This window comes from Anguilla anguilla, chromosome 7, assembly GCF_013347855.1.
Source record: "Anguilla anguilla isolate fAngAng1 chromosome 7, fAngAng1.pri, whole genome shotgun sequence".
NCBI lineage: Eukaryota > Metazoa > Chordata > Actinopteri > Anguilliformes > Anguillidae > Anguilla > Anguilla anguilla.
The window spans coordinates 30,621,937-30,642,791 of NC_049207.1; the positions used below are offsets into that span (position 1 = coordinate 30,621,937).

A 20,855-nucleotide genomic window follows, 5' to 3' on the forward strand; every position below is an offset into this window, starting at 1 on the left:
AACACACTCTCTCCTCCCCTCGGGCCAACTGCTTCTTATATCCATTTTTCTAACTCCTCCTGTTGTGTAGCTTAAATCTAGTACTTCCTACTTAATTTTTGTTAATTACGTAATGTTTTTGACATCATTAATATTATTTGACACCCAATTCTCGGACACCATTATTTATCAGCCCCTTCCTTCCTTATTTTTTAAAAATGATAGTGCTCGTCTCCCGCTTGAATCTCCCTCCCCCTTCTATCATAAATCACATATTCTGACAACACATTTTCCAGAAAAGGCAGAAGCTTCCGTTAGTTCCACAGATGTGCTTTTATACAGCTTAATTAGCAGGGCAGAAATTATGTGTGTATTACGTGTTTGTTCTAATCACACCTATTTTAGTATGAAGCGCTTCCCTGCTGCCGGTTGTTAATCTTATGGCTAAGGTCGACCTTGGTCCACCTGTATCCTTCCTCCTTTGCTAGCCGGATGATACGTCAGGGAGGAGACAGCTGGTGCTCATTAATACATTCCTTTCCCATATACACTGGGCCTGTGCTCTCTAACTACATATCTTTCCCAATACAATGGGCTTGTGTTTTTTGAGTACATCTATATTTATTTCCCACATTAGTTTAACTTGGACCCTGTAGGTTAACCTGATTAACACAAACAAAAACAGCAACAAAGCAGTCTATGCAAACCAAAACATGCAATAGTTGGGTAGGCACAAGTGCAATAACTAAGTCAACTAAGATAAACAGCTTGCCTAGCTACAACCCTAAGATTACATCATCAATCAGAGACTACAGAGAGGTAGGGAGGGATGGGGAGAGGTGCAGCCTGAAGAGGTGAGTCTTCAGTCGTTGTTTGAAGGTGGTCAGGTTCTCAGCTGTTCTGACCTCCCCGGGAAGGTCATTCCACCATCATGGAGCCAAAACAGACAGGAAACATGACCGGGAAGCGCAAGTGCGAAGAGGGGGAGGTGCCAGGCGTCCTGAGGTAGTGGAATGGAGGGGTCTGGCTGGCATGTAGGGTTTGAAGATCTTGTGGAGGTATGCTGGGGCTGATCCCTTGACTGCCTGGTATGCTAGGACCAATGTTTTGAATTTGATGCGAGCCATAACAGGCAGCCAGTGGAGGGTAGTGAGCAGGGGTGTGACATGGGAGTGTCTGGGGAGGTTGAAGACCAGACGAGCTGCAGCATTCTGAATGAGTTGCAGGGGTCTGATAGAAGATGCCAGTAGGCCAGCCAGAAGAGAGTTGCAGTAGTCCAGGCGGGATAGTACCATTGCTTGGACCAGGAGCTGAGTTGAGTAGGTGGTGAGAAAGGGGCGGATTCTCCGGATGTTGTACAGGAAGAATCTGCACGCCCGGCTTCCCATTGCGATGTTCTTGGAGAGGGACAGCCTGTTGTCCATCACCACTCCGAGATTCTTGGCACAGGGTGATGACATCACTAAGGTGTCCCCTAGGGAAATGGAAAAATCAAGGAGGGGAGAGCTTAGAGCAGGAATGAAGATTAGCTCTGTCTTACCCGGGTTGAGCTTCAAGTGGTGATTGTCCATCCAGCTCTGGATGTCCCTCAGGCAGGCGGAGATGCGGGCAGGGACCTGTGTGTCTGATGGGGAGAAGGAGAGAAAGAGTTGTGTGTCGTCAGCATAGCAGTGATAAGACAAGCCATGGGCAGAGATTACAGGGCCAAGGGATCTGGTGTGTAAGGAGAAGAGAAGGGGACCAATGACTGAGTCCTGGGGAACTCCCGTGGCAAGGGGGCAGGGCGGCGATACTCTACCAGTCCAGGCAACCTGAAAGGAGCGATCGGAGAGATAGGACTCAATCTAGTCAAGGGCTGTGCCGCAGATCCCTGTTGCTGCCAGGGAGGACAGGAGGATGGAGTGCTCCACAGTGTCGAAAGCAGCTGAGAGATCTAGCAGAATCAGGACAGAGGAGAGGGAGGCTGCTTGTGCAGCATGAAGTGACTCACTGACAGAGAGGAGTGCAGTCTCTGTCGAGTGGCCAGGCCAGAAGCCGGACTGGTGGGAGTCGAGCAGGTTATTCTGAGAGAAGAAAGCAGAGAGTTGGGAAGATGCAGTTTGTTCAAGTGTTTTGGATAGAAAAGGAAGGAGAGATACCGGCTGGTAGTTCTGGATGACGAAGGGGTCTAGTGTGGACTTCTTCAGCAGCGGGGTGATGTGGGCCCTCTTGAAGGATGAGGGGAAACATCCAGAAGACAGGGAGGAGTTCACAAGGGAGGTGACAAATGGGAGGATATTTGATGTGATTGCCTGGAGGAGAGGTGAGGGGATAGGGTCAAGAGCACTGGTGGTAGGGTGGTGGGAGAGCAGGAGCTGGGAAACATCAGAGTCTGTGAGGGGAGAGAATGAGGAGAAAGAGGGGGAGGGCGCAGAGGGGGTGGAGGGGGCAAAGGAGCTGCGTATGTGTGTGCAATCTTCTCATCAAAGAATACTGCAAAGTCATCTGCAGTGGGGGTGGAGGCATGCTGAGGAGAGAGGAGAAAATAGAGAACAGTTGACGAGGGTTAGAAATGGAGTTATGAATTTTAGTTTGATAGAAATTTGCCTTAGCGGCAAATTTCTATGCCTTAGCCTGAGAGGAAGCGGAGAGACAGTAAAGGTGGGAGGAGGAGAGGGAGGATGGGGAGCAAGAGGGAGGGAGAAGAAGATGAAGTGGTGATCAGATATGTGCAGAGGGGTAACTGTGAGATTGGAGCTGGAGCATTTCCTCAGGAAGATCTGATTTAGGAGGTTGCCTGCCTTGTGGGTTGGGGGAGAGTGTTGCTGGGAGAGGTTGAAGGAGTGGAGTCATGGTAGGAAGGCAGCAGACTGGGAGGCCTCTAGGTGGATGGTGTAATCTCCCAGGAGGATCAGCGGGGTGCTGTCCTCAGGGAAGGAGCTGAGCAGGGTGTCTAGCTCATCCAGGAAACTTCCCAGGGGCCCCGGAGGACGATAAATAACAACAATATAGAGGTTAGTAGGGTAGGTAATAGAGACAGGGTGATATTCAAAAGTGGATATAGATAGGTCAGAGAGAGGGAGAACAGAGAATTTCCAAGTGGGGGAGATCAACAAACCAGTACCACCACCACGGCCAGATGGCCGGGGGGTGTGGGAGAAGGAGTAGGAGGATGAGAGGGCAGCAGGAGTAGCAGAGTTGTCCGGTGTGATCCAGGTCTGTGTGAGGAACTGAAGGGATAGGAGGGAGGCATAGGCGGAAATGAAGTCAGCCTTGTGTGTAGCAGGCTGGCAGTTCCATAGCCCTCCTGTGACCGTGAAGTTCTCACAGGGGGTCAGCGGGGGGTAGCAGAAGTTGGAGAGGTTCCGTTGTTGAGGGGGGCCATGTCGATCTTACCAAGGTCATCGAAACTGTCGACCATTCTTGGCTACTATATACAGTATCATCTATTGGCCTATATTCTGTGGCTTGTGCCTGGCAGTGTTGTTCTCTTCAGCTAAAATTATGACAAAATTTTTGTTTTTGTCAACGCCAAGTTTTTTGATGACAATGAAGACAAAAATGCCTTTTTGGACTGAGTTGCACATGTACAGTGCCTTCAGAAAGTATTCAGACCCCCTTCACTTTTTGTTACGTTACAGCCTTATTATAAAATAGATTTAATTAATTTTTATTCTCATCAATCTCCACAGAGTACCCCATAATGACAAAGTGAAAACAGGTTTTTAGAAATTTTTGCAAATTTATTAAAAATAAAAAACTGAAATATTACATTTACATAAGTATTCAGACCCTTTGCTATGACACTCAAAATTGAGCTCAGGTTCATCCTGTTTCCATTGTTGTTCTGTGTACATACATCTGCTGATGCATCTGGACACATCTTCAGTGATGTTCCTGGAATCATCGAGTGTTTCGGGTCTTTCAACATCATACACCCTCCTCCAAGTGACCCAGCCGGGGCTGATCAGACCCCAGCTTGTGTCCAGATGGCAAGCTACTTATGACCCCATGGCTCTCCTCTTTTGAGCCACAGCCATCTTGAAGCCCTCTCTGCTGCATCAGTGGTACTGCGGATGGCTCTCCTCTTCCTCTCTCCCTCGATCCCCAAATTTCTGAAGGCTCTGGCTAAAGAACGGGCTGCGAATCCCCTGCATCCAACCTCCACTGGGAGACAGCTCGCTCTCCACCCAGCCTGCTGACATTTTCTGACCAGTCCCGCGTACTTGGAGAGCTTCCTTCCAGATGGCGGCACTTCTGTTTCGTGTCCTGCTCGTTCCCCTGCTAATTGTATTATTGCTTTCAATTATTTTATTATTGTTTCTGATTGTGTCTCGTTGTTCCCACCCTGTCCTGGTTTGATTGTTGATTGTGCCCTCCTGTGTCTTGTTGGTTTTCAGTCTATTTAAGTCCTTTGTCTCCCTGACTCAGGTGCTGGTTCTTTGTGTTTCTGAATGCATTTCATTTGTGTTTCATGTGTGTTTCTGCCTGCTTGTGTTTTGACTTGCTTGTGTTTCTGACTTTGTTTCTGCCTGCTTTACTTTTTGTGAATATGTCTGTGTGTTCTACCCGCCTGTATCCTGCCTGCCTGTGTTCTGCCCTGCCTGTGTTCTGTTCTGTGTTCTTTTAGTTCTTAAGAATTTTTGAGTTGTTTTGCCCATCGTGGCCTTTTCTGTTCCCTGTTTGTGTTTGCCTTTTTTTGTAGTAGAGTAGTTATTTTCCTTTACCTCTTGAGTTTCATGTGTTTCACTCTGCGCCTGGGTCCAACCCCCTCGAAACCTTGACACACATGACTTACAAGCTCTCAGTTTTACATAAACCAAGACAAACTATCAGTGTAGAAAGAGGTGTTTCAACATTACACAACACAAAAGCAACTGTGTCACAAAACACAGGCAAATACCTTCAGTGTCACTGCCACTGGTGCTAAATCTGACAGTCTTACCAAAGCACAAAATAATTTCCTTCAATAGCAGTCTTGAATTTTTCAATGTTAATCTAAAACTGAAAATACAGACTTTGAAATACAAAATAAAGTTATCTTTCAACGTCAATATTGAATTCTTCACTGTCCTAGTATATGAATTTGAGCTTGTTAGGTCAAAAAATAAAAATAAAAACCCTTCCATTGGGACAGATCTAGAAAAACATACAAGTTCAATGGCATACCTTAACACACAAAATACCCATCTCCCTAACTCAGTAATTATTTTTGAGAGAGTGGACTCTTGCAGTGGACTCTTACCTCAAAGGTATATCTCAGTTCTTTTGGATAGTTCACATTTAATATATAGAGCAGCCCCATCAAGTTCACTCGGTACATCGGCAAGATTACAAAGAACTTGTTCTTCAAAAACCAGGGCCACACTGTAGATTGCTGGGAGTGGTTCCTTCATATCCTCCACAACTGCAAGGATTCCAATCGTCATACCCTTGATGATGTCATTTTCAGGATCAGTGGCCTTTATGAAAAAAAAACAAAAAAAACAAGTACGCTTATGCTTTAGAAGGTGCTTGAAACCCACTGTAGCAAGTCGAGTGCTACCGCTCGTTTGAGAGATGAGAGAGACGCGTTGTTTTATTTTTCGGCCGCCACGCGGCTTTCTGTTCGCAATACACAATAACAGATATACAATTCACAATTCACGGCTGACTGCCCGTCACAGTTCTCTCGCTTCTCTCTCTGTCGACCAGCTTTTAAACGTCCAGGCTCACTGTCGAGGTAATCAGCACATTGTCAATCAATCAAACAATTAACCATCAGTGCTGATTAATAAACCCCAACAGCCGTGGCGCAGAGTTCCGAGAGCCGCCCCGCCCACTCTCTCTCTCTGCAGCCAACGCAAAACCACGCCCACCCTACCACACCCACATACACACTCCCCAAACCCACACATGCACAAACTATGGTTTCATTTGGACTGTCTAGCAAATTATTGTTCAGCACACCTCACACATCTTCATGAATTTACTAGGGTTCTGCCTCATGTACCATGGTAGGCCCTACAGCACCGCTGCCCTCTTCCTTCGATTTGATGCATGCCAAAAAAATTTCACAACAGCTTTTAATGAAAATATTGGGAAATGGTCACATCTGATTGGTGGTGATTATAGAAGGAGCTGTTGAAATCTGGTGAAAGCAATATGGTCATATAGTCTATCGTCAGTTACTTCCAACCAGAGAAATGATGAAGGGAGTGTTAAAGTAATAAGCAAACTTATAACTCGTAAAACAGTTCAGTTATTACTTTCAGTAATGTTGGGACACTGTTTCTTATTCCCATTTAAACTTGAATCTGTATACAAACATTAGGGCTAAATAAGGCTGAAAACTGACCCAAAACATTATAATAGTTCCAAGTTCTTTAACCCATTTAGACCCATTTAGGTGCCCTCTAAAAAATTATTTTAAAACCTAAGGCATTGTTGTAAACAACCTCCTAAAACCTGAGGGTTTTCTGAAAAACTTGACAGAATTGTCAAAGTTCACTAAACCTTTATTTCTCAGCCTCTGTAGCAAATAGAAACATGAAATAAAAACCATTTGAGAGCTTACACCTTTGGCTTTAATTGGAAATGATTGCCTTTGCCCTAATGTTCATTAACATTTTTTTAAAAATCAATAAAACTGAAAATGTTGACAAATGTGCTTGATGTTTCCTGCCATATTTTCAATAAAACAAACAAACTGGCAGTGGTAGTGCAATAACTAAATCACAGTTTGTTCACACTCTTGTAACAGAAACGGTCTCACTGTTGTGTTCACTGTTAACTTCGGGGACACTGCATTTTCTGTCTGTAGTGTCGATATTTGGATGAATCCATTCTTCACCACCAGAGGGCGAAAGCTTTTAAAAAATACTCTGCGCTCACGCTGCATTGATGTAGTATAATCGCCTTCCCAACGTGTATTTATGCGAATCATGATGCATTTCATCGATCACGTGTCTTGAAAATGATGACAGCATCTAAAACACGCTCACGTCGCATCCGGCTCTACAGGTAGAAGCATGCAAACGTCGCACCCGGGCTGCGTCCGAATACTCAAAAAAATGACGTCCTATGTCTTTTCCTAACCACTTTTCCTTGACCTCCATGGAAAACGTCAAGAGGTTAAGGAAAGATGTGAAGGAGAATTCAAAAGGACTTAGGAAAAGACAACCGCGGTGCTAAGAGAATCCGACTGCACTTACACTGTGCTACGTAATTATGCAACGGCGGATGTTATTGACGTGGGTCTGAAGTGGTAAAACTACAATGTTCCGAAGATGGACTACTAAAAGCGCATCTTAGATACTTTGTGCGTTCTTACTGTGTTGTTTCATGCAGGCTATATAAACGTGAAAAATATTACTTCATTACCAAGGGTGGAATTGAAATAAAAAAAGGAATATAGACTACCAGTTGCAAAAGTGAAACGAAATGGTTGTCACATTGAGAATGGTTGCTCACGCTAACCCTCCTGTCCACTCATATTTATCGACATGAATCCCAATCAGTATGATTGTATGAAAATAATTAATCAAATTTAATGCAAGATAGGCATAACATGTTAGGCCTACAAATCTACTACTGTACATATCATCATTCTTAAGTTTCAAACATGCTGAATTAAAAACATCATCTAGCTAAAAACGTCTCATATCCCTTTTTCTTGAAAGACAGACTTCTGTGTTATGGTTAATATGCTGATTATGATCTGATTATAAGCCTATGCATATAATAGGACGGTCCAGTGTGCCCTATGCTAAAGGAGAAAAGATAGGAAGCACTGAAGCACCTTTCCTTAGTATTTAGAGAATTCGAACAGCTCTTATCATGGCTGCGACTTAGATACTTCCGGGTCAGTTCACTCAGTTAGGAATCTTCCTAAGCAAAAAAGACTATTCGGACGCAGCCCCGGTCTTCGACGGATATACACGCAAATGTTGCATCTGGGGCACGTTCAATCTGAAAACGGTGTGCAGCGTTTTGCTACGGTTTCCGGGTTGAACGACATGATTCCTCGAAACGGTGTGAAACGATGCGCAACAGGCTTTCAGGTGCGTTTTCTCTCGTTTGGTGGGTGTGTCAGAGGTGTTACCCAATCAGCAGCAATGTGTATATAAACCCGCCGTATTAAAAAGGCAGTGCTCACACTGGCCCTCATTTATCAATCTAACGTAGAAACCAGCGCAGATCCGAGTGCAGAAATCATCTCATGACAGGGTTCACGTGTGATTCATGAAACGTTCCTATCTCGCCAATCACAGCGTAGGAATGATCGGGCGTTGATAAATGTGGCAGCTTAAAATAATCGTCATTTAAATATCACGCCCCTATATATTCTTGGTTTAGAGGCCTCGCCCCTAGAGTTTATGACATGGAGAAGCGTAATACGGCCAAGAAGAGAATTTTCCAAGAAATTACGAAAAATTGTTGACCACGTTTCGTTAGGTGCAGTGTCTTTTACTGCTACCAGAGTGAATGCGTAAGTGAATGCGATGATGAGAAAACATTTCGGTTACACTGACCTAAAAAACGTTATTCCAAAAGCAAAGTTAGACATGTTATACATTGTTAGAAAGCTTATACTCTCACCTACTGAATAAATGAATTGTCAATCAAGCCAGACACGGCTAAAAAAGGGTGACAACACTATTTGCTGTCGTACATTGATAATGATAAAATTGTGTTTGGACTAGTGGATAACTGCAGTGGATACCGTAACGTTAGTTAACGTTACTTACCTCAAACAATGTTGTTTCCTCAAAATGCCTTGGTGTCTGCCTCGTGTCTCGGATGCAGCCAGGAATGTTCCAGTGCGTGTCTGAGCGTGCACACGTACAGTGGGAGGGGGGAGGGGCTGACTGACCGGGAGCAACAGCTGCTTTGCTGAAGCAACGGGCGTGAAACACAAGGTTAGCTAGAGATCTTTTACAAATTAGACCGCCACAGTCTAGGTAATTAATGGGAAACGCTGCATGAACACTAGGCCATCAGGCAGACTCGTACAGATCAAAGGAGGCGTATACACTGGTGGGGTAGCCTCGCGAGCCAGTCTCTTTTTTCACTTCGTTCAACAGAGCCTGGCCGATGGCCTGATGTTCTAGGCATAAACGAAGGAGGCAACCTTCCCAACCAATCAGAATGCAGAGGGGCGGTGCTCCAAATGTGGTGACGATTTTGGCCAGGCGTAGTCGGACACATGCACCGGAAAAAAACATTACTGGAGGCAAACCTTTCCACAGACCCGCATCAGTTCGCCACTATTTGGGGAAAATGGCTAACGTTAATGTCAGAGCACCAACCACACCATCAAAGTTTATCACCGAGATATGCAGAGTCTGCGGTTTGAGGTTCGATAATAAAAGAAACAAACACAATTTATCGGTGATAAATTTATTTATTTAATTCCTTTTTGGTTCAACAATTCCACTTTCTCCTCCATTATTGATGGTAATGGGCAAACAATCAAACCCATTGGTTCTTCTGGCCATTTTTCTGAGTATTTATTTGCTAGCAGACGATAACAGCGTATCCAAACACATGCGCTGAAGGTCCTTCAACGAAGTCACGCCATGTATTTGGCAAGTCTGTGATATAACAGAATTAAAATCTTCGAATAGCTCGATAGCTTTGTCCGTGTTGCTGGTGTGTTTCAGTCGGGACTTGGATTGCAGCACACACGGAACAGAGGGAGTGTCGGGGGGGGAAGGGGGACACTGGCACACTGAGACAGACAGTTCGATTAACCGATAGGGAAGCTGCCGCTGGCTCCCAGCGGCAGAGGCTCCTCCCTTTTACCCCAGAAAGTACATGCGTTCGTCCATACTACCAGTGGGGTTCACTCTGGAGGTATTCACAAGGTAATAAAAATCAGGGTGAGTAAGCGACCATCTGACTTTCACTTTTGACACTGGAGGCTCATCTTCTACAATTTCCTGTCTTCTCAAAGACTATGTGCTGCACATTGCTGTATCTATGAAGGCCAAATCAGGGTTCCTTTTCTTCATCTCTTGGGCTATTTGCTCTCTTTTTTTCTAGGCTACTGGAATCTTTTCCATCAGGGAGCTGAGCTGGAAGAAAGTTTGTTTCAGACCGTCTAGATTTCTTCACTTTGTTTCGTTTTCCGCTCGTCTCCCCAGGGCCTCTCTTCTCTGAATTCACTTTCAGTTCTTGAACACCTGCATCTCTCAGTTTTTGTCTATAATTTCCCATCTTAAACTTCAAACTTAGTTTCCACCCATACCACCCAAATGTGGAGCCTGGTTCTTTTAGACAGAGGTGTTTTTCAATTAGGGCAATGGCTACACTTTCAAATTCATCATTTACTGGGTAGGCCTTGTAAGAATATATTGCTTCAACAATTTTGTCCAGGATTTCACTCTTCATGTCTCTGGAAATGGTCAGAAGAGTGCCATTTTTTCTATAGGCCTCATTCCCTTGCCTAAGCCTCAGTTCAACATCACATGTGAAGGTTGGAATGGTAAAGGGAGTTGGCCATACCTGTGAACGACCTGGAGGTGACTGTGAATGGTTGCTTACCGAAGACAACACTGATGGAGATGACTGTACAGATATGGCTGCAGTGTCCAAACTGGAGTCTGAAAATGTATCCGTAAAAGGGCTGAAAAGGACCTTCAATGTCACCTTCTCCTTCGGCAGATCAACTACACATGTAAGGTTGTAAAAATCATGAAAGTCTTAATCTTCATACTGAAGATCAAAAGATTATTGTAGCTGCAGCTTGCTTTTCAGCATCAGTTTAAGGCCATCAACTGTATCTGGAACAGTTTCAAGTTTAATTTTACGAACGTCCTGTTATGAGATGATCACACAAAACAGCATCTTGCTTGAATACTGAAACTTCCTGAGCTTCTCCAGAGTTAGGGATTAAATGAGTAATAATAATCACTCATAGAATAATCATAATTTGAAAATGTTAAAAACCTAGACAAAATATGAATTAAAATTGAACATATTAGCAGTTTCTAGGGATGGCCAAAAATTCATCAAAATACCCAAATACATTTATCAGAAATACTGTCCATCCCTGATAATACTATGTAAGGCCATGAGGGAAGCTGTAGTGGAAGGCCGGTATTTTTCATTCCACCCCCTTCCAATTGCCAGCTCCACCCCCTTGTTAATCCCACCTGAAAACCATTCTACCTAATCAAGCTCAGTATAAGTAGGTGCCCATACAGCTGTGAAGGTGTGGAAGTTTGGAGTTTTCTTTGTGGAAAGACTGTGTAAGTGTTACAGATATTGTGTTGGAACCTGTGAATGACCTGTTTTCTGTCTGAGTGCTCGATTACCTTTTGACCCATTTTCTGTGAGGAACTGAACGTGTACCGAACTGTTCTTGTTTTTGACCATTCTTTTGTCTACAATTTGTCTTGTCGATAAGCAGCTTAGCTGCCCGACTTTAGACAGGGCCCAAAAGACCTGTACAATTAGGCTCACTTGGAGCTAGCGTTTTGTTTGTATTATTTTGCTTGTTTTCCCTGTTTTCAAAATAAAAGTCCCGGTTACGTTGACCGAGACAACCATATCCGTTCTTGTGTTTGTGTTAAATAATCCCGTCACCCCTCCCCGGTGGCGCCTCCTATCGTTTGGTTACATACTACTAATAATGAAAGCACATGCCCAGTACAACAGTGAAGGAGGAAGGTTTTTGGTGTTACAGTTAGTTTGCCTGCTCTTTTACATGGGTACAGGGAGTGACATCCATTTAGCTCATGTGGTTCCTCAACATTTAGTTCGGAAGAGTGTTTTTTTTGTCAGTTCATAACTCCGCAAGTGCTCTACGTACCACGCTGTGAAGGGTTCAACAATGAATGACACTCTATTGGACACAATTATCATTTTAACTAGCTTGCCAAAATCAGGCAGTCCACTGGTGTATCCCACAGACAGAAACATTCCCTCTGAATACTTGATGCTGCAGAGGCATACTTGGGTTGCAAGAGATACAGTGGTAATGTTAGTATATTTCAGCTCTATACCCTGCTTCAATGAGTGCTCTAGTGTATCAGAAACGACAGCAACATGACCTACTTCCAAATCAGGTTTGAAAACACTTGGCAGGTCTAGATAGTAAGCTAATGAAAGTTGGTGCTTTGTGGCCAGAGTGAGCAAGAGATTTCTGTAATTGTTTGTGTCATGCACCACCCTCTTAAAAAAGCTATGGTTAGCTTCAAATCGAATTGTTCAAAAATTTGATCAGAGGTTCAAATCTATGAATTAATTTAGGGTAGTGCTCCAAAAAGTGATGCTTGGGCTGCAGGCTGAAGTCTGGAAACGCTTTTAGAAAGTACCGGTGATCTTAGATTTTAGACCCCAAATAGCACAATGTCTCATTTGAAAAATGTCCACCAGCCAGACAATTTCTTTTAGGTCAAATAAAATTTCCCAGGTTTAGTCATTTTCTGGTATTTTGTCACCAATCATCAATGGCAGTAGTCTCAATGAAGTCAAATTTTCATGTCCATTTCCACCAATAGAACATTTTAATACAAATATTTTTGCAATTTGTTGTAGTCTGTTTATTTTGTCAGAAAATTTGAAAGGAAAGGACTGGATAGTGTAATTGAGGTCATCTAATGTAAAATAATGTTTGCAAATCAGAGAATTTAGACATAGACTTAATTCTTTTGGTACAATTCCTTCTAGAAGGTCATGCAGAAAATCTGGGGAAAATGGTTCAGGAATGCCATCATAGCCATAATTTTTTTACATCATTGCTATTACACAGGCAGGCCAGATAGATTGACTGTAAAGATGACCTATACTGTATTGGTAAATTTGAAATTACCCAATAAACTGCACAGACCTTATGCTTCTTTCGTGACGTTCCTAATGGATTACACACTTCTAAATCATCTATGTACAGTCCCAGAGCTATGTTCAAACCTTCTGAAGAGAGCAACTAGTTCTCTTTGCAGTATAGCCCATCTCTGTATGTTTTAAACAGAATCAACTGTCCCAACAGCTTCCAAATCTTCTGTCTGCAAGATTTTATCCAGAACATCATTACGATTTAACAGCTCTGACAAGATTTTTTAAACAGGAATATAAACAAACTTACTTTTGGAAGATGCATCTAAAATGTTTTCGATGGGCTCAATCACCTTGAAATTGTTTTTGTAAAAAGTGGTTCTTCTGTACTTAGAGTCAAATGGACCATTTTTGACAAGGAGCCGAGTGGATTTGTTTTTTTAACTATCTCTGTTATGGCAGTAGTGACTGAGTTGCTTATTATACAGTTGTGCTTAATCAATATGCTTTCAATTAATTTTGATGTAAGCTCTTCAACAATTGAGCCAATACTGCAAAGTTCATTCACAATTTCCTGAGTTGTTGCCTTGGAGACATGTAGAACTGTTTGCATCCCAAAAAACAGTGATGTTTTTTGTACTTAGTTTATGTTTAAGTAAATCATTCAGGTCTTCATCATATTCCACATCACAATCTGATGTTGCAAAGTCCAGCTGATCCAAATTCGCCTCAAAATCTGTACTTTCAAAATCTGAAACACTTGAAGGGCAAGTTTTATATATGTCCCCACAAAAACTGTCTATGGTACACAGGTGATGGCTTCTACTCTTATGGGCACGGAAAGTACTATATACACTAGACTGAAAACTGCAGTCTTTAAAAGGACAGTTCACAGTCTCCTTATTTCTAAAATGAGTCTTTAAATGAGTGAAATACTGTGTAACACTACAGGTCTGAGAGAAATTGCAAAGGTCACACTTAAGCTTTGAAGTCGCGGTACAGACCTGAACAAGACTGTCTAAGGTCTCTTGGTTAGGTGTTTTTTCAGAGCTAGTTCAGTCCTAAATGAGCACACACAGTCTTCAAAGATGCAGAGTAGGGGACAGTTCCTTGCGTGATGACAGTGTTTCAGTTTGTAGTGAATTATTAGAGTGCGCTGGTTGGGTGAGGAGAAATTGCAGTACTTACAATGCCACCTCATGGGTCAGGGGCTGGGAACATTCCTGAAAATGCAAGATATCACACTCAAACTTAAAAACCCACAAATATGATATAAATTTTAAAAACAAAATCAAATACATATACTGAATATCTTACCTTTAAATCCCACAGTTTCACCACCAGTAATATTAGTGCAGCCACCACTACCAGTGTGGGTCCCCACCATCCAGTCACCAAGACGTGGGTCAATTCTATGCAGTCCTGTAGTTTGATACATTGAAAGACAATTAAAAAGTATATGAACAAACCAAGTGAGCAAAACAGAGACATTATAAGAGGAGACAAACCACTTAAAGAATCCTGAATAGAAATCTATGGAAAAATCCGGAACGCCAAAATGGTATCGTATGGTGAGACTGCCCAAATAAATTAATCGTATGGTAACACTGTTATATTTTTAAGGTTAAGTGGATGATTTAATTAACCTGTCACACGCCGTGACCCCAAGGGATCCTCCCAAATAGATTTCCCCTCGCCCGATTTTTCGGTACTTAGTTGCTCCAGCGATTTTTTACATAAATGCAACTACTCTGTCAGAAAAAAATCCCTTTAAATGTATCCTATTTTTATAGGCAGAACTTTAATGATTGGTTGCTGGCTTATAAAGATATCGATTACAAAAATGAAATTCTCTTTTATCACTCATGGTTTGACAAATATTAACAGATGGCCAACTACCAAATGAGAAGGATTATCTTTTATCCTATAAATAATTTATTGATAAATTCAAGATACTGATACAACAAAAGATTATGCCAGTGTTTTTGATGCAATTTCTGAAGACATTGTAATTCTTTTACGAAAGTCTGATGTTGTTAATAAAAGTATTATTACGGATGAATGTGTCAAGAATATTTTTGTTGGAAGTATACATATTTCGTAAGAAAAATGGATATGTCAGGAATATACTCAGTTGTATTACTGCTCCATCCTCAAAATCCTTTTGGTGTTCTACGTTCAGCAATACACAATGGAGGAAATTATGGGAAGTGTGTGATACATACTGTATTAATAACAAACTTAAAGAAGTTTCATTTAAAATAATACATAGAAACAGGTGTTGGAAAGATTCAAATTATATTTAGACTCATTGTTATTTTTGTGGTCTCATCTTTTCTTTCACTGCATATACACTAGGATTTAAACAGTAAAATTGATTGCAACTTAAATAGGAAAATTGATTTCAACTTGGAAATAAATAAATTGATTGCAACTTGGAAATAAGTTTGACATTATTGGATAGGTTGCCTTGTGTGATAGTTATTTGTTATTTTAGGAAGATTTTGCCATTGTTAACCATTTCTTTTCACAAAAAGAAATGGTTTTCAACTAAGCCAAATTTCCAACATTTTTTCCATGAACTTAAACTATAAAGACCCACCCTGCACATTAGCTAAACAAAAAAGCAATAAGGGTTTCTAATTTATTTAATGATACGATTTTGGAATAAGCCATTTGGCAATGTACATATTTTCTTTCTTTTCTATATATGTGATGTGTCATTATTTTGGGTATCTATCTGATTTTGATACAAGTGATCATATCTTTTGTATGTAAATAAAAATCATTAGGCAGACAATGCCCTTCCATATGCTGGCTGCTAAAGTGCAGAAGGGTCTTAATATCACCAATGATACTTTAGAGCAAGCACAGTTAAAGAGATTCAGGCTCATTTTTTTACTAGCAGGAAGATAGGGGAGGAGGTTTGTTTAAAGATGTATGGGAGGCAGTTGGGGAGAGTTGATGTCATCAGGTTCTTGGGGGTCTGGTTTGATGCCAGACTCTCATGGGCCAACCCCATTAGTAGTAGTAGTCACTAAATGTAAGAAAACCCTGAATGGCACTTAACACAATTTAAATTACCTTGATATGGTCAGTGCTAGACTATGCGAGTGTGTTGTTTGACTCTGCCTTGAAATCCCAGCTGGGTAGGCCCGATGTGTCAGGACTCGTGTGGGGTTCGGACCCAAAAGCAGAGGGAAAAAACTCAAAACTCCAAAATGGGAGGAGAACAAAAGACTTTACTCAACAAAAGGGCAAACACAAATGGGGAACAGAAAAGGCCACGATGGGCAAAAACACAAACTCCAAAAATATCTAATAAAACAGAAAACAAGAGGAACTCAAAAACACAGGCAGGCAGAGTACAAGGGCAGGTACATATGGTCAGAAACAAACACAAGTAGGAAACAAACACAAGGAACCAGCACCCGAGTCAAGCGGACAAATAACTTAAATAGACAGGGGGTAACAAGACACAGGTGAACTCAAAAAACAATCAAACCAGAAAAGGAGGGGATAACAAGACACAGGTGGGAACAATGATAGAATAACGAGACAATAATGGAAAACAATAATACAATTAACAGGGGGGAGCAGGACACAAAACAGAAGTGCCGCCATCTGGCGGCCCAACAAGGGAAACACAGACAGGAAAACACAGAACCATGACACAATGGGGTTCAGGCACAGGCGGTGAGCCTTTGTTGCGGGGCATATTGGACTTCTCTGATTCCAGAATTACAAGTGTAGTTGGGGGAAATGCATCTGTGGCTTAGAACAGGGCTATTCAACTTCAACAGCAAGTGGGCCAAATAGGAAAATCACTGGGGGTTCACGGGCCACACAGAATACTTTGTCAATTAATGGCTACAAATAACTCCTACAGTATAATGTTAATAGATATATTACTACATGGAATAAACTAGTCACGTGCATCCTTTTTCTTTCACTTTAATGATATCATTATAATCAATTCCAGACAGCCCCCAGTCCATACAAAAAATAGGAAAGCTATGCTAGGCTGGCAAAGAAAATAAATACTTATCAGTCCATTTGCTCTGGAATTGGCGATTTTCACAATCAAGTCTCTTTGGCTTCGATAGAGACATTTTGAAGCTTGTTGTTAGCTTAGTAAGGCTGTCAAAAGTGCCATGAAATTGAGTTCGAAATGAGCTTTTGTAATTATTATCGTTAGAATATATTTGAATATCATTTGCCTATAATTCACAAAAAATAAGCTGCTTATTCTCGGGCGCAATCAATATGCACGTGACGCTCCCTCTAAACTGGCCTGCGCGTTATTTTCCACAAGCGGGCAGTAGAATAGAGGACATCGGTGAACTTTAATACTAGGTTACTACATCTGGGGCCTCATTTATAAAACGTATTTTAGATCATCTGTGTGGCGCGTAGTAGTCAAAGTAGTGATTTATAATAAAATTTCAATATGAATCGATTTGACCGTGGAAACGGTTGTGGCCCTACGTCAGGTCTTCACTTGACGTATGCACGCAATTTCATTTTATAAATGAGCCCCCTACAGTTCTATAGCCTAATGTGCAAATGAATAAAGCACTTTCTCGTGGATGTAATGTGCCACAACTCGGCATTTATTAATCACAATAATAGGGAAATGACTGTTCATAGGAAATCCTGTTTATTTCTTAACACAAAAACTATTCAAACGGCTAATACCTGTAGCCTAAAATAACATAAATTACTTACTCTGTTTAATTTAACTTATTTCATCATCCAATTTTATCAAAATCTTCAGAACAGAAAGGAAACATAGCCTGCCATGGGAACATTATTTAGCCTAAATTGTTAGCTGACCAGTAATGTTAGCACAGGAAATGAACCTTGCGTGCATGAACAGAATTTGCCGCATGAAATTAAAGCCTGGATATATATATTAATTATAAAACTAATATTCGAATGCTTAAATTTAGGTTCGAACTTTAAAAAAAAAAAGAAGAAGATTTTCGAATAATTTTCGAACTTCCAATGAGTTTCTCTGTGGCCGGCCAGCCCAGAATGCAACGTGAGGCTTGACTGAGCGAATGGCAGTGGCGGAGCGGGCGTAATCCTGCAGCAGCCAATCACAGCACATAGGTTCTTTAAAAAGGAGAAGGGTCTGTTGTCAGAGCCGGTCCTGACCTCCCTGGGGCCCTAAGCAAAATTCTGCTAAGGGGCCCTCCTACCTGACCCGTGAGCCATGTAAACCATTTTCCATTGTCACACAGTCCCACCTGACACCCCAGTGCTCCCACTACAGTCCTCCCTCCGTTAAAACAGTTTGCTCTATCTGTCAGTCTAAGAATAAGAATATTTAATCAGTAGTCAATGTCAATCCATTGCTTTCCATCTTGCATTAGTCCAGAGTTGTAACTGAACCTTGACTGAGAGACTAGATAATCATTGTCTTGTTTTAAAATTATGTGCGCCTATGAGGAGTGCTATCACGCCCATATATTGTCTGGACTGAACCCCACAGAGGTTGCTGCTGGAAAGCGCGAGTTTAATTTCGTGCATGCGCATATGAACGCATGTTCACGCGCGATGCGGTTATCTTTTCTGAGCTGCAGTTTATAAACACAGTTGCCCGTTGGCGTTTATCAGACGTAATAATTAAGCATTATAAAACGGGTAGCTCAATTCAAGCAATCTGATTGGTTCATAGCCGTGGTATATTAACCATACCACGTATGACGTCTAATTCCTTTGCACAATTCAGTATCACTCTGCGTCTGAGGAAAAAAAAAACGTTTTAAAAAATCTAAATCTAAATTGGAGTGTGTCTATTACTTTCATAATTCCATACTTGGTGACCGTTTTTATAAAAGCAACAGCTCACTTCAAGCCGTAATTAATTAATTATAAAGGGACACCTTTTGTTACCCTCCCCTTTTCAATGTCCAATTTCGCGATTGATGGCAATGTTGAATCACGGTTGTAGGCCAGTTACTGGCTTCATTTAGGAATGCCAACCATACCGCAAAATACACAATCGTCCTTTATTTTGACAGTAGAATAGGCGTTCCGTATTTAAGTCATGGCTGCGGGACGCATTTTCATCCGTATCTTTGTAAACGATTGCATTAAATATTAACCGCTACTTTGAATACAATTAATAGTTAGCTAGCTAGCTACCTAGCCGGGATAACAATCATGCCGTGAGACCATTCTGACCTAAAACCCAGAATTTTAATATAGGCTAGGTGACAACGCTGACAAGTGACGGTGAACCTAAGATAGCTGGCATTCAAACCCGGTTTCAGAGGGTCTTGGAGAAACGCTATGTCTACACTGCGAGACCGCAACATTTTAAAAAGCAAGACGGGGAGATTCATTTGATTGAGTTATGGTTTCATGCAGTTTTCCTAAATAATGTAATGCAAAAAATTACAAAAAGCTAATTGTATGGTATGAAACGAGAAGGAACTATTTTTCTCGACGGAATTGTTGTTTTCATAGAATTCATGCAGTTTTTCCATAACAACGGTCCAAATAAACTACCATCGAGAGTTTTGCTTAACAACGGTAAAATAATACGGGACAGCCCGTCGTGGTTTATTCCTTACGTATTTCACTCTCACTATTGTCAGGCACAAAGTCACAGAACACAGCCCTGGAAGTGGCTAGCAAGCAAGCAAGACACAGACAGACCAGATGCACTGCCCAGCTATAGGTTAGCAAGACAGACAGGGAGAGATGCACTGCAAGCTAGCATCAACTTAACGTTACTGTTATTTGCTGACATCAAACTTGGAGAGGAGAGAACGCAAGTTTACCTGATTACTGTTCCTGCAATTCACTCTCATGGTGTGTTTTTTCTTTTCTTTCTCTTTTCGTGACCAGAAGGATAGTTTCGCGTCATCCTCTCATCTAAGTTGTAAACATTGATACCCGCTTTGACACGAGGGGGAGGCGGGGCCCTTGCGTAATTTGCGGGGCCCTACGCAACTTGCGTAGTGAGCGTATAGGGCCGCCCGGCTCTGTATGTAGTCGTTGGGGGGTGCATATACCCCTGGTTAGGAATTAGTGCTTTTAATCCAATAATACATAAGTACTGCATATGCATGTCAATAGACTGTTTTCATTTTTCCTGGTAATGCTATTACCCCTGGAACAATGGATTAATGTTCTATCTGACCCTGGTTACCTCTATACAACCGTGTCATAGACATAGACCACCCTACCAATTTCTGACTATTTTTTTTTGTACGGTCAAGTCTGTATAGTCTCTGTCCAATGCTTGTCTTGTGTTCCCTATACTGTATGTAATGTACAATGATTGAAGAATAAACTGTTAAACTTGTATTGGCATGCCACTGCTTTGTATCAAAGGAAGTTCCTCGTACATTGTTATAAAGTGTTTTGATTTTGATTATTCTCACTTCAATTCCAGAGCTTGCATGAGCAGTTAAAAACAGGCAGTAAGAAGTCCAGCAGGATGTACCTGTGGGAGAATCCTGCGGCATCCCTGAATCTCAAACAGAGTTTGAAGCCAACTATGCTTCATTTTGATGAGGACCAGGTAAATTAATCTGACATTTGGTTTAATCTGTTCTTAACTAGAGTTTAACTATTGTCTATAATATTATCTAAATGTAAAGCACTTGTAACCGGGCCTTTGAAAAGTGCAATACAAAATAAGGTATGTCAAATTGTTTAAGTATGTAAATTTGTTAAATCTTTAGACCGTCAAGCTCATGAAGCAGATTGCATCTGCTACCGGTGTGCAAGAACGAATTGATGGGGGTGAATTTAATATGATGGACTACCTCTTTGATGTCCTACTACTAGAGATGTGAATGCAGTTATTGCTGACAGGTATTGGTTTCTTGATAAACAATGTGTGATGTGTGAAGGGGACTAATGACTTGTGTTTTCTGTTTTAAAGGTCATCATCAGAATTTTGGCGAAGTGTGATCGCTTCAGCTGCTATCAGGCAGAATGTGCTATTGCCAGTGGAATTAAATTCACAAATAAAGGCTGAAGACGTGATTGTTTTTATTGTATTTGTTTGATTAAATAATAATCAATAAGAAATGTTTTTTGCCTCATTTTATTAAGCCTATTCAAATTTGACATCTCATTGCCGCATAATTTGAGGAATTACGATTCTTTGT

General features: G+C 41.5%; 1 long non-coding RNA gene across 6 annotated transcripts; it reads right to left on the reverse strand.

The window, feature by feature from the left end:
* Positions 1-1,407: 1,407 nt before the first annotated feature.
* On the reverse strand, positions 1,408-19,718 carry LOC118232120. Of its 6 annotated transcripts, none has more exons than XR_004766217.1 (5): positions 19,515-19,718; positions 14,038-14,142; positions 8,688-13,943; positions 5,204-5,420; positions 1,408-1,453 (listed from the first exon to the last, which is right to left on the reverse strand). It is a non-coding gene; the product is annotated as an uncharacterized LOC118232120 (long non-coding RNA). The 6 variants fall into 6 exon arrangements; XR_004766215.1 differs by lacking the exon at positions 1,408-1,453 and adding an exon at positions 1,566-1,603; XR_004766216.1 differs by lacking the exon at positions 1,408-1,453 and adding an exon at positions 3,151-3,188.
* Between the last annotated feature and the right edge of the window lie 1,137 nt (positions 19,719-20,855).